General features: G+C 47.5%; 1 pseudogene across 1 annotated transcript; it reads right to left on the bottom strand.

Moving 5' to 3' along the window:
• Positions 1-11,650: 11,650 nt before the first annotated feature.
• On the bottom strand, positions 11,651-13,152 carry LOC144129184 (uncharacterized; annotated as a pseudogene). The gene is made up of 2 exons (XR_013313883.1): positions 12,343-13,152; positions 11,651-12,168 (listed from the first exon to the last, which is right to left on the bottom strand). The product of XR_013313883.1 is annotated as an uncharacterized LOC144129184 (transcript).
• Positions 13,153-13,416: the final 264 nt, after the last annotated feature.

Genomic DNA, 13,416 nt, shown 5'->3' on the forward strand with positions numbered 1-13,416 from the left:
CTTTCACGTAACCATCGTGTAGCTTGAAACGTGTGTAAAAAACTGGAGGGGCATTTGAGGTCCACCTAAAGGGTATGAAGCGATAGAGTATTGAGTTAATTCTTATATGCAGGAGGTCATTTGCTACTTTACATTCATGGATCCATGGGAATCCTCAAACCCCTCCTGGTACAGTGGTTACGTGATGTGTCACTGCTCTGCAATGGCAGCTGCTCCCAGTGGTGGGCCTTGTGTGGCCCAGGTTGCTCTTTCAGAGATCAAAAATAAAGTAAATGAAAATTTAACTTACAACCTGCCCACTGTGGCAGGTGTGATGCTGCAAAGTCACGTGACATATGTGGCCCACCTGCCTCCTAGGTTGCTCTGGGCACCACCTGTCGGAGTCATGCTCGTGATTTTTCGCTTGCAATGTTGACACCGGATTTTCTGCATAACAGGCCTTTCAACGCTATCGCGTCAAAACTGCAAACTTCTAACAAGCCCTTGGAAGCCGAACGAGACGGTCTTATAAGTCACTTAGCCCTACTTCGGGGCTCCATAAGCACAATTACGGTAAGCATGCATACACCTCTGAGCCTTTGTATTGAGAACCGCTCCTTCACGGCTTATCTACCCAGGCAGCCATGTCATGCACAAAGCAGTGGAAACTTTCCACATGTTCCAACTGCTGCACAGCTGGCACCCGCCATCCCCTAGACTCTGTGTCTATTGTCATACTTCGCTCTCATTGGTTGACTGCGGTGTGAGGTCGAGATCTCTGCCGTCCTGAATTAGTGTGACAATGAGCACAGCTTTTCTCCTAAATGCCAGTGCTATGAGTCGCATTAAAACAAAGCAACAATACATTCCTTGGTAGGGAGCCTCGGGGTGTGCTTAGCCGTTACGATGAGGACTTTCCTTCGTCTGGAAAAAGCACTCGTATATCAACCTGACTACGCCAACTGCAGGAAAAAGGCCTCTTATCCTTTCAATTGGTTTAAATAGGGCCTTCAGTCTGATTAGGAAGCCTCGCTGAGCGGCAGGAAGCTGTGATGTGGGAAGGGTGTTAGGATGGGGAGTATGAACTTGGAAATCTTGTCCAGGCAGTGTGGCTGCTAACAAGGATTAACCAGTTGACCTGCAATACTGTCAGTATGTTGAGGTGTGGCTCAACAAATAATGGCCTTCGCGTGCATTTCGAACGTCATGCGTTTTGGCGTGCGCGCTGCAACACCCACCAGCTGACGTCACTCCGTGACGCACGTGCCATCTTTCTTTTCCCACTTGCACTGCTGTGCTTGCTGCCATTTGCGGCTCCAGAGCATAGAGGCCAGTTAAGGTGACGAGACATGTGCGACATGGAGTGACATGAAGTAGTGGGCGCCGCAGCGCACTTGCCAAGAACGTGCGATGCTTGAAACGCACACAAAAGCCAATATTTGTTGAGGAACAACACCAAAAATTGCCCTTTTGAGGAACTAAAAGATCTATGCCTATTACTAATGATCAGCTGCAGATCTTCAATAGCAGCCTGGTGCCTATTTGTAATAGTTAAGAAATTAACTACTAGAAATAGTTACCCAGATTATGAGCTACCAGGATCTACCTGTTTTCCAATGTGCACCAACACTGGCTTCACAATGCCGTAGATGTCATCTCTATACCTCAAAAAGACTACTTTTAAAAATTATGGTTCACATTCACAGAAACACCCTGTTAACCAGAACAGTTGTAGAAATCGTAGCACTTCATTAGAAAGGTCAAAAGAAGCCAAAAGCTCATTACAAACTTGTTCAAAAAGCCAGAGCCTTGCTTCTATTCTGTTTAGAATTAAAGTTCCTGTAACTTTGGACCGCCAGGGGGCGTCGAGGAGTACGGACGCGTTTCACGTCGGCTCCGCGAAATCAGTGATTTCATGGCGGATTTTTTCCTACGTTGACCGTAAATGTCCTTGAAACCTGTTTTCTAAGGTGCAAGCAACCCGAGGATACGACATTTGTGCCTGTAAGTGCATCTTTAAAGCCTATATCGTCACTCCAAGTTCGCCAGCGCTACACGCTACGATAGGCCTACTTCGACCGGGAAGGCGGCGACCGGCGAGCTCCCGCCATCGCCGACCGCGCCCGGCTCCACGATGACGATGGAAGTGGCGGTGGTGGGAACCGACATCGACCCCAAAGAAACCGAAAAAGAAGAATGGATTATGCGACTGAAGAAGCGAGCGGAAAAATTGGAGAACAACGAACGCCACCTAGGACACCCACATGGTGCCGGGAGATGCGGCGGCAGCGAACGCCGCCACTGTTGCGACGACCGACGGCAGCGACACGAGAGCCTACAGAGAGGCGGGACGGAAACTCGCTGAACGTTCAATAGCCTCAGACCTCCCGAGACTTCCAGCGACCGGATGGAAAGTAGTTCTGCGTCCCAAAGAAGGACTCACAATGCTGAAGAGCACCACCGAGATGAGAATTGCGGCGGCCATCAGGGAGAACGCCGGAATCAAGGACGAGGAGGCACTGAAGGACAGACTAGCTATAAACGCCAAGCAAGGAACGATTACCTACCACTCGCCTAGCTACGAAAACGCGAGGAAGGTGGAGAAACTTGAAACTGTCAAGATCGGAGACAAGGAACGCGGTGTGACCACCTACATGAACGCACCAGAGAGTTGCGGCAGGGGAGTCATCCATGGAATTGATGTGGAATACACACACAAGTATGTACTAGAAGGACTGAACATTAACGGATTCAACCCTCTAGTCATAGATGCACGAAGAATGGGGAAGACTAAATCTTTCCTAATCACCTTTGAAGAAGAGAAAGTACCACACAGAGTAGTCTTGAGCGGAATCACTTTCAAGTGCTTTCTATACAAGAAACGCTATGAGGTCTGTTACAAGTGCGGAGGACTTGGCCACCGCTCGGACGTCTGCGACAGTGAGGTGACCAAGTGCCGCGGCTGTGGCATGACATCGCCCCCCGAGGGGCACCAATGTACACCGCAGTGCCAACTATGTGGCAAAGAACACTACACCGGGTACAAGAGGTGCAAAAATCTCTTTCGCACCCCTTATATTGTCAAGAAACGCCAATGGGAAGCCAAACAGGAGGCTGAAGAAGCGAAGCAAGAAGACCGAAGGAACAGCCGCTCCCGTGATAGATCCGGCAGCAGAACGAGGTTTCGGTCAGAGTCGTTCCCCCGGCTACAAACCGGACAGCAACAGCCACGCAAGGAGCAAGCTGCAAAGGTGAGCTGGCCAGCTAAAGTTTCCCAGGACTCCGAGACAGTTAAAGAATTAAAAGAACTTATTAAACAGCAGGCAGATCAGGTTAAGACTTTAACTGATTATATTAAGAAGCAAGAAGAGCGGATCAAAATGCTAGAAACGACAGCTAAACAACCCGAGGAAAACAAACCGCAACAGGAAAAGGCAATGGCGCCTATGCAAGTGGAGCAGGATAGAGAGGTTGAGACAGAGAAGGTTGAAAAACCCCCTTCAAAAAAGAAACGTACCAAAGAGTCGGATCTTGAGACCAAATTCGAACAACTAAACGACAAACAACAACAGGACATGAAACTGCTGAACGGAACACTAATGCAATTCATGAAACAAGTCACAGAAACGATCAGAGCAGAATTTGCAAAGCGAGACGCTGCTCTCACGGCGGAATTTGAGAAAAGGGACCAATGGATATACGCGGAATTCCAAGCAACCAAAAATGCCTTGGCCAAAGAACAATAATACTATCTGGCAGTGGAACTGTAGGGGCTTTCTGCGTAAACGGGCCGTTTTACAATCGTTCCTTGCAAACGGAGACAAACCCGAAATTATAGCTTTACAAGAGTGCGGGAAAAACGCGAAGCTGCCCGGTTACAAATCGTACCCGGGCCGAGGGGACAACACGCAGGTTGCCACCCTTGTCAAACGCAACGTTACCGCGCTGCAGCACGAGACAGGGCACGTCCAATTAGATCACACTCTAATCGAAATGATACCACGTAAGCGGAGAGAGAAAAGACTATTCGTCTTAAACGTATACAGCTCTCCGAAACAGAGAAAGGATTGCGGCTTCGACAGGCTATTCGAAAAAACGAAACAGATAGCGGGCAAAAACCCTATCGTCATTGTCGGGGACTTTAACGCTCATCATCCCGCATGGGGATACAAATATACGCAAATCAAGGGCAGAGAACTCTGGGACAGCATTCTCCACAATGAGCTCATCTTGATCACTGACCCCATCAAACCAACAAGACAGGGCAATAGCGTGAGTAGGGACACTACACCTGACTTAACACTCACCGGAGGCCAAATCACGGCAAGGTGGTGTAACACGGGGGAGGACCTAGGAAGCGACCACAAAATTATTGAGCTTGTGGTAGAAGACGGACCGCCCACACCGAGACCCAAAAAGGTCGCAGCGGTAAATTGGGATCTATTCAGGGCGAACCTTCCTACCCGAGACGCAATCAGGGACATAGAATCTTGGGGCACAGACCTTCTCGCAGCAGTTAAAGAAGCCACCGAAGAGGTGGAAGCAGACGAAACGCAAGAGGAGGTAGACAGGTGTATGATAGGCCTGTGGCGCAAGAAAAGGGAGCTAGAAGAAAACCTCGCTCAAAACAAGGGGAACAGAAACATACGTAAGCTCCTAGCCAAACAGAATAGAGATATCGAGGAGCACGCGCTGAACTTAACCAGACAAAACTGGGGTAGTATCTGCGAGCAGATGGACCGCAGAATCAGCAAAGCCAACACGTGGAAAATGCTCAGACATCTCTTAGACCCGGACAAGACAAAGTATGAGGCACGACAACAACTACAGAAACTCGTATATAAATACGAAGGCACTAGCGATCAACTAATCTCTGAAGTGAGGGACAGGTACTTGAGGTGCACACCACCCACACCCCTCCCCGAGTACAAGGGCGCAGAGAATCCTCTTCTAGATGGGCCCATCACCATCGGAGAGGTTAGGGCGGAGTTGAACAGACTCAGAACTAAAACTGCGGCAGGTCGAGACAGAATCAGCAATCGCATGCTGAGGAATTTGGATGATGCATCAATTAGAAACCTAACAGCGTACATGCAGGAATGTTGGGACAAGGGCCGAATACCACCTTCGTGGAAAGAGGCCAACCTAGTCCTTATTCCAAAACCAGGTAAGAAACTAAGTCTCGAAAACCTGAGGCCCATTTCGCTTACCTCATGTGTAGGTAAGCTAATGGAGCACGTTATTCAAACGAGGCTAAACAGATTCCTAGAAGAACAAAAGCTTTACCCCGACACAATGATCGGATTCAGGACACATCTTTCTGCATGCGATGTTATGCTTCAACTTAAAGAACAAGTGCTAGACAACAAAACAGCTGATACCAGAGTAACAGTCGGCCTTGACGTGGCCAAAGCTTTTGACAACGTTGACCACGCAGCCATACTAGAACGCTTAGAAACTCTAAATGTAGGGGGAAAGGTATACAACTACGTGAAGGACTTTCTTTCAAACAGAACAGTTACTATCAGCCTAGGAGGGAAGGAAGAGAAAGGCATAAGGCTGGGCAACAAAGGTACTCCCCAAGGCTCGGTCCTATCACCGACACTCTTCAATATTGCAATGATTGGCTTACCACAGAAATTGACGCGTATAGAAGGGCTCAACCACACAATATACGCGGACGACCTCACCCTCTGGGTTACCAGAGGCAGTGACGCGCACATCGAAGGTACCCTCCAAAGAGCGATCGAGGAAATTGAGTCGTACCTAAAACAAGTAGGACTCAAATGTTCCGCCGAGAAATCTGAAGCGCTCTTCCTCGGCCCACAAAAGAGACAAACAAAGCCCCATGAACATGGGATAACGCTAACGGTAAACGGGGACAAAATACCATCAGTGGAGATGATTAGAGTACTGGGTCTTAGGATACAGACAAACGGTAAGAACACCGAATTGATACGAAAACTCGAATCGAGTGTAAGCCAGACGTGTAGGCTACTCAAAAGAATAGCAAATAAACACGCGGGAATGAAGGAGACAAACCTCTTAAGACTAGTTCAGTCATTTGTAATCAGCAGAATCACATACGTGGCACCATACCTACGGCTAGCCAAAGCAGAAAAAAACAAGATTGAAATCCTAATTAGGAAGGGCGTCAAAACCGCTCTGGGCCTCCCCCCGTACACATCCACCCAGAAAATTCTGAACATGGGGATTTCAAACACCCTAGACGAGCTCATTGAGGCTACCAGAGTAGCGCAACAACAACGACTTCTACGCAGCCATTCGGGGCTAAAAATACTAGAAAAGCTAGGCTTCGAACCTCGAGCGCGGCTCAAACACACGGAGAATATCCCAACAGACATAAGGAACAAAATCAGAATCCCACCACTCCGCGGCGGAATATGAAGGCAGAACGGGTTTCGTAGCCCTGGCGACCAGGGAGGGCGGAGACCGAGTCTCGTGCTGCAGCACCCAACAGAGTGATGCAACAGCGGCTGAAGAGGTAGCCATTGCGCTGGCTTTAACTCAACGGAATGTTAGGGTGATTATAAGATTCCAAATCGGCTATCCGCAACTACAACGCAGGCAGGGTATCTGTCGAAGCAGTCAAAATTCTCACAGCCGGCCCGACACCGGCAGAACTAATTAACCTTGTTTGGACTCCGGCCCACGAGGGCCTCCGGGGAAACGAGACAGCGCACGCATTGGCCCGAGGACTCACACACCGGGACCCCAATGCGGTCTCGTCGAGTAGAGAGTCCCTTCAGACGAGCGAGGAGATGAACACGTACCAAGATATTTTTAACCATTACAGATTAGGAAGACAGACATTACCTGGAGCATGCAAGGGCCTCAGCAAAAAGGAAGAGGTCATATGGAGAAAGTTACAGGCGGGAGTTTTTCCGAACCCACTCGCACTAAGCAGATGGCATCCGGCGATCCAAGACCCCAGGTGTAAACAGTGTAATGAAATAGCAGACATGATCCACATGGTGTGGACATGCCCTAGCCACAACGAACCAGACAGGAATATAGAGTCCTGGGAGGCTTTAATGGCCAGCCAGAAAGAAGAAGAACAAAAAGAAGTCATCCGTCTGGCCCTGGACACCGCTGAATCCCAAGGGATCTCAGCCTGCTGAAAGGGGAGGAAGATGACGGCGGTCAAGACTCGTCTTTTTCGCCCTCTGATTCCTTGACGGGTGCAAATAAAGTTATTTTATCATCCTGTAACTTTCAAATACTATGTCTTTCATAAGAATTTTGCACTATCAACAGGATAGACTCAATAACCAAATGCAAGTGATTATTCATTGCACACCTCTAATCAGCTCGGTTGCTACTGAACTCCCCACCTGGCTGACCCAATCATTAGGTCTTTCTTCTAGCACTTGCCAAGCCGTTACACTATGTTAACAATGTCCTTTCCAATCTCACCCAACTATGTAAGCACTATAGACTAGACTTCTAGTTCCAACCTTACACGGTCAAAGAAGAGCTGGCTGCTATACTTCATCTCGCAAGTTGTTTGCTGCACTGTGAAAGGTAGAGCTTTTTTGTCACATCAGGGCCAAGGAAGACAACAAATAGTCCCTCAATGAGCAGCGCAGTGATTATTTTTCAAACAATTGTAGTCTAACCCACTTATGGAGGCCACAGTTATATACACACTCACTTATCACAAACGAGGGCAGCGCTACCGTCAAGATATGTATTAGGGTAATAGCATTGCATCTCAGATACAAGAAACACCTGCGGCTCACAACATGGTTACTGTGAACGAGGAGGCGCTGCAAACACGGTCCTGCAGTCAAAGACCATCGCTTCTTGCAGGAACAGAGAGCGATGAGCATCTCCAAGCCACTGTCACCCCCTTCTCTTCTTCCGATGGAAACAAGTGCGGTGACCCCCCCCCCCCCCCAAGAAAAGCAAAAAACAGTAAAAATAAATAAGCAATATGAAACCTATGGAATGCCAACAAAACTTTTTACTAAATACAGCTGCCAAAAATGCACGCCCTAAAAGGTGACCCCTAGCGCTGGTCACCTTTTAGGGCATGCATTTTTGGGCAGCTTCGCATTGGTGACTTTCTGTGCACGAGAATGAACGGGAGCGGCAGGTGGTCACTATTTTTCATTAGGAAGGCTTGCAAGGCACAGGGCTTTGCAAGCTGCGTTCTCGTGCACTATATGTAGGACACAAAGGCCTGAATGGTCCTCAACATTTTTTTGTTATTCGACCAGTGTTGGGCATAAGTTTAAAGGGGGCATGGGGATGACAGGCAATACAGAGTGGCTTGCTGAGTTCAACCATGACACAGCGAAAAATTAAAAAAAAACATGCCGCACACCATGGCACACCTTCCCTTACTGCAGTGACCACACTCTGCCACCAAATGCGATCAGCAAAGCCAGCCACTTGACATGGGCATAACACGTCCTCAATGTGTCCTGTTTGTGGTGCATCACCAGAGCATACTGCTAGCAACTGACCAACCAGGAGCAGCGACATCCCAGTTCGAATTTATCTGCTCCCCAGCGCGGAATGGTAGGTCCCGTGGATGGAACTGTGAAGTTTATCAAGAATTGCTTTCACAAACCAGCGTTTATGGGCCCAGGAATGATGGAAGACACTGTTGAACACCATGTGAGTTTGTGGAAAGGCGTCGTTGATGTGCAGCTGGCCCAGCCTGATGTTGCCTGGGATGACTTTGTTGTGCGGATGATGATGCCGACATCAAATAGCCATACACTGACAAAAATAATAGTACATGAAGCACAAGGGCTTTTGCACTGCTGGGAATCTGATGAGGACGACCTACCATCTGCTATCGTGAGCACTTCCATCGTGATAAATTATATCACATCCCTAAACAAGCTTGGTGCTTTTACATGCCCCAAAATCGCATACAGTAGGTGTTCTTGCATTTCATAGCACTGACATAACCATTAAGGCTAGAAATTGTATCCATCATAATGTATTAATTGGCAACGCCATGAACCAGCACATAGGTCAAACATCAAAGTAAACTGTGATAAATGCAATACAGCTCAATTTGGCTGCCCTTGCTGTGCTAGTTAAAGGGAAGCTGGAATGTTTTTTTTTAGAATTTGTGATTATTCAAGAATTCCAATCTCAGAAGCTTCTAGGTAACGCATGCACAGTATTCTTACACTAGCATTTAAAATGGTGACGTAGTCGTCGATCAAAACCGAGACGATGTTCAGGCTTCTCCTTACTGCATTTGGGAAGTGAGGGGAAACTCTTACTGGATGTCATTATTGCCGAAATTTCAGATGTTCGCTGCCTTCGCCTGCATGCTGCTATGCATCATCCGATGCCGCCAAACAATGCTTCGTGAGCCTCACTTTCGATGGCGTTGATTCTCTTCCATGAAACAGCAGTCTTTTCTCTGGAAGCGTTGTGCCGTCGTATATAACATAATTACCGGGGCCCCTGCCCGTCGCTGTGCACTGCTAACGCGAGAGCGACAGCGGCAAGTGACGTGCGACACCGTTGTGCGAAGCATTTTTGCCGTGTCTCTTCTCTCGATCGTCGCTCGGATCTGCACCAACAGAAAATTTTGCTCGTTGCCCAGAAGTCCCCTTCGTGATTAGCCAATCAGACCCCCACACAGCCGTTTCCGGTTTGTCACTGTTTATCAAATAGCCAACATAGCTTCTCCACCGAGATCGCCTCAACAATCGGGTCGTCTTGGTCATCGCCGCCGTCGAGAAAATATTTGCTTTGCTGTAGCTGCGAGGCAGACCCACGTCTGTTAAATAATGAGAACAGTATAGTTGTTGGTTACGTAGGGCTAACAACATTTAGAGCAGGCTATACGAGTGGACGTACTTTAGGGAGAGATGAGTGTCGAGCCACGGATGCCGGCGCTCGATCCACAGTGCCGCTGCGCAACTGTATATACGTGCAGAAACACTCGCAGCGTGTATTCTTACTTGCATATCCTCCTGAGACCCAGAGTGAATTTAAGATCGTGAATTTTGGTGAAACATTTAAAAATGCCCTCTCTGAGTGCATTGCTAGAAAGTGTCACGCAGTTTTGCGGTATCATGAATTCTTTGGGCATGGCATAATGTCCACCATATTGGACATCAGGTCTCAAGGCCTTTGTGTACCTATATTGCAGGAGAAGCAAGTAAAGTGAAATTGTTGTATAAAGAAAGAAGACAAATTAAAAAAACTGCATAAAAATATTTATTGGCATCATCGCATGAACTTTTCAAGAGAAATACAGCTGTTTATTTTCAAAATACATTGCACATCAGTATTGCAAAAACCTTCCTTGTTTCACATATCTTCGTCCAAAGTTTTTGCCATTTCTGTTAGTACAAAAATTTCAGAATAATTTAAGAAAATAAACATAAAAATTAACTGCAGCACAAAATTGCTCTAAAGTAGGATACAATTTAAAAAAGCAGCACTTAACACGGGGCCACAGTCCGCGGCGTATTGTATTACTCCGCCACCCAATCACAAAATTAAACGAAATCAGCTTTTAAATGTTTGACTCTATTAAACAAGCCAGGTGTCAAATTTTTGGAGCTTATAACTTTTTCTCGTGATTAGATTCTTGTTTAGGCAACAAGAGAAGTTTTAACAACGGACTATTTTTTTGTCGTGAAGGAATTCTGTGCGCCGGTCCTGAATGTGGGCGGAGCTACGCTGCAGACTTAAGTTGTATCCGACTATAGCAAAATGCCAGTGCTTTGAGTGTGCTTCCTCAAAGCGGCGTCTGTCTTTGGTGATGCAAAAAAATATTTGGCATTTTGTACAGTAGAATTTTGTTTTCTTTGAACCTCCTTTTCGGAGCAGCATGGGGGATGTCAGCCAGCCTTGGCATGTGGCCCAGTGTTTTTGTTCTAGCCTCACTTGGAGGCAGGGGAGGCCGCTTTTCTGCGACACACCAGAGAGTGTCATCATCACTGCTTGGTTCGCTGCACTGGCTGACAAGAACCTCAGCTACCGACACCCGAAACTCTAAGAACTTTAAGATGTCTTTTTGCTTCTTCTGTAAGCTGCGCATGTCTTGCATGTACAGAATCCATGTGTTACACAATGCCATGTCAAACAGGTGCAAAATACAGCGTATGGTCCACTTCTTAACACGTGCCTTCATGCGGTAGAAGCTTAACATGCAATCGGCTATGTCAACTCCCCCCATGCTAACATTGTATGCCTGCACAATGTGGGGCCTTGAGACAACTATGTCCTTTTTTTCTTTGGCGCACCACCGCCGACAAGTATCTTCTGATTCTTTTCCGTGCAATGATGACATGAGTGTCACTGGTTTGTTGTCATACCATCTGACAACGATCTGTTTGTCATCTGTCCGCACCCATATCTCTGATGTGCCTCGCCCTTGCACTTTAAGCTGTGATCCAGATGAAAGCTTGACGCTCTTTGGCACACGGTTATTCATAACTGTACTAGTTCCTGCAATCTCCTTTTCGGCCAGCTTGTCTAGTAGCCCCGGGGAAGTAAAATACCTGTCGAAAAAGAGCTTCGTCCCTTTGGTCAGGCTTTGCGTCAGCCTCAAAATGGCAGATTAACCAATGCCAGAGCTCCCTGGATACAGAAGTGACTTTTTCCATAGATATATCTCGAAATTGAGAATTAGGACGGATGGGCTGGCTTTGGGCTGGGATTGGGTTTTTTAGCAACAAATTGTTTGAGTTGGGTACGCCCACTGAAAGGAATCATCTGCTCGCCAATACTGAGTTCTTCACAGGGAAGACGATGACAACACTTCAGCACCTCCACAACTAGTGGCCGTATCCTCCATAACCTGTCCTGTGCTTTTACTTCACCATCTACCTGGAGGGCATTCACAACTTTTAGTCTCGACCTTAGTGTGAAATAACGCACCCTTGTCATGTTGTTTGCCACTAAAGGCATTCTCGCTCGTTTCGCCCAATACATTCTGATCTGAGGGTAGCCTAGACAGGACATTGTGATCGAAATAGCAAAAATGTTTTCAGCTCGCTGTGTGTTGTGCCGAGGCTTTTTTCTGTCTCGGCCACATGAGCAGTGTTTATAGCTGTTGATATCATTTCCCACACTTCATCCGAAATGTATTGCTGCAAGTACTCGAACGGTTTCCAAAAGACTCGCTCCCCAACGTTGTCAGAGTCGACGCTGAAGTCTGGCATCCATGTCTGGGGCGATCTGGAAGTGTATTATTTTACTACTACAGCAAAATCGCCCCAAAAATATTACAAGCTACAACCATAGACGATGCTCCTAACGAGCTCAGAAAAGGTGTTTCATGAACCTAAGCTAAGGAAAGATTCGGTTTTAAAACTACATTCGAGTCTTTAGGCCTGGCATAGTGAGCCTCACCTGTCACTCATTTTCCAAAGCACAGCCCTCTTTGGAGGAGCAGCCGCAGTCGGCACAGGTCCTCAGGTCCTGCTGTCCTCATCCCGCTCAAAATCTTCTAGATGAGATGAAACAACAACGTCGGACAGGTTCAGGTGGGTCGATCGCCCAGCCGCAATTCTTTCAAAGATTCGCTCCGCAGTTGAATCACTGACGTGTGGTCGATTTCCTGTAACATGTGCAGTCATGGCGCCTTGATGAGAAGAAAAGGAGACAGCAACAGACAGGCATAGGGAGAAGAGAATGAAAACACGCCAGAAGAAACGAACGGGCAAAAGAATGTGGGCTCGGTCCCGTTGTCCAACATATTGGACATCACAATCTCATGCACCTGCACAAACCACTGATGCAGTTCTAGTCCTGTGTCTGTAACCAGCGCATCCTTGGTGCATTAAGGCAGAACATCCGCGAGTGAAAACTGAAATAAACCGCGTACAAATAGCGAAACTGCACTTGTACGCACGCTCCTGTAAAACGCTGCGCTGCTGAAGGCTGCCATTTTGACCACCTCCCGCAAGGCCTGCTCTTGTCCAATGCTGATATAAATCCGCAGGTGGCGCCACTAGATGTCCAATTTATTATAATAAAATTAATAATAATAATTGGTTTTGGAGGGAAAGGAAATGGCGCAGTATCTGTCTCATATATCGTTGGACACCTGGACCGCGCCGTAAAGGAAGGGTAAAGGAGGGAGTGAAAGAAGAAAGGAAGAGAGGTGCCGTAGTGGAGGGCTCCGGAATAATTTCGACCACCTGGGGATCTTTAACGTGCACTGACATCGCACAGCACACGGGCGCCTTAGCGTTTTTCACCATAAAAACGCAGCCGCCGCGGTCGGGTTCGAATTCGGGAACTCCGGATCAGTAGTCGAGCGGCCTAACCACTGAGCCACCGCGGCGGGGCAACCAATTTATTGGACAGGCGGTTTTGTGGCCGACACAACGACCGTTTTTTCTGCCGTGCCTACAGTCGCCCAAACCTTTGTCCAATATGTTGGACAAAATACCCATAGTTGGGTCTCAGTTTGCTCACTTA

Source organism: Amblyomma americanum, chromosome 4, assembly GCF_052857255.1.
Source record: "Amblyomma americanum isolate KBUSLIRL-KWMA chromosome 4, ASM5285725v1, whole genome shotgun sequence".
Classification (NCBI taxonomy): domain Eukaryota; kingdom Metazoa; phylum Arthropoda; class Arachnida; order Ixodida; family Ixodidae; genus Amblyomma; species Amblyomma americanum.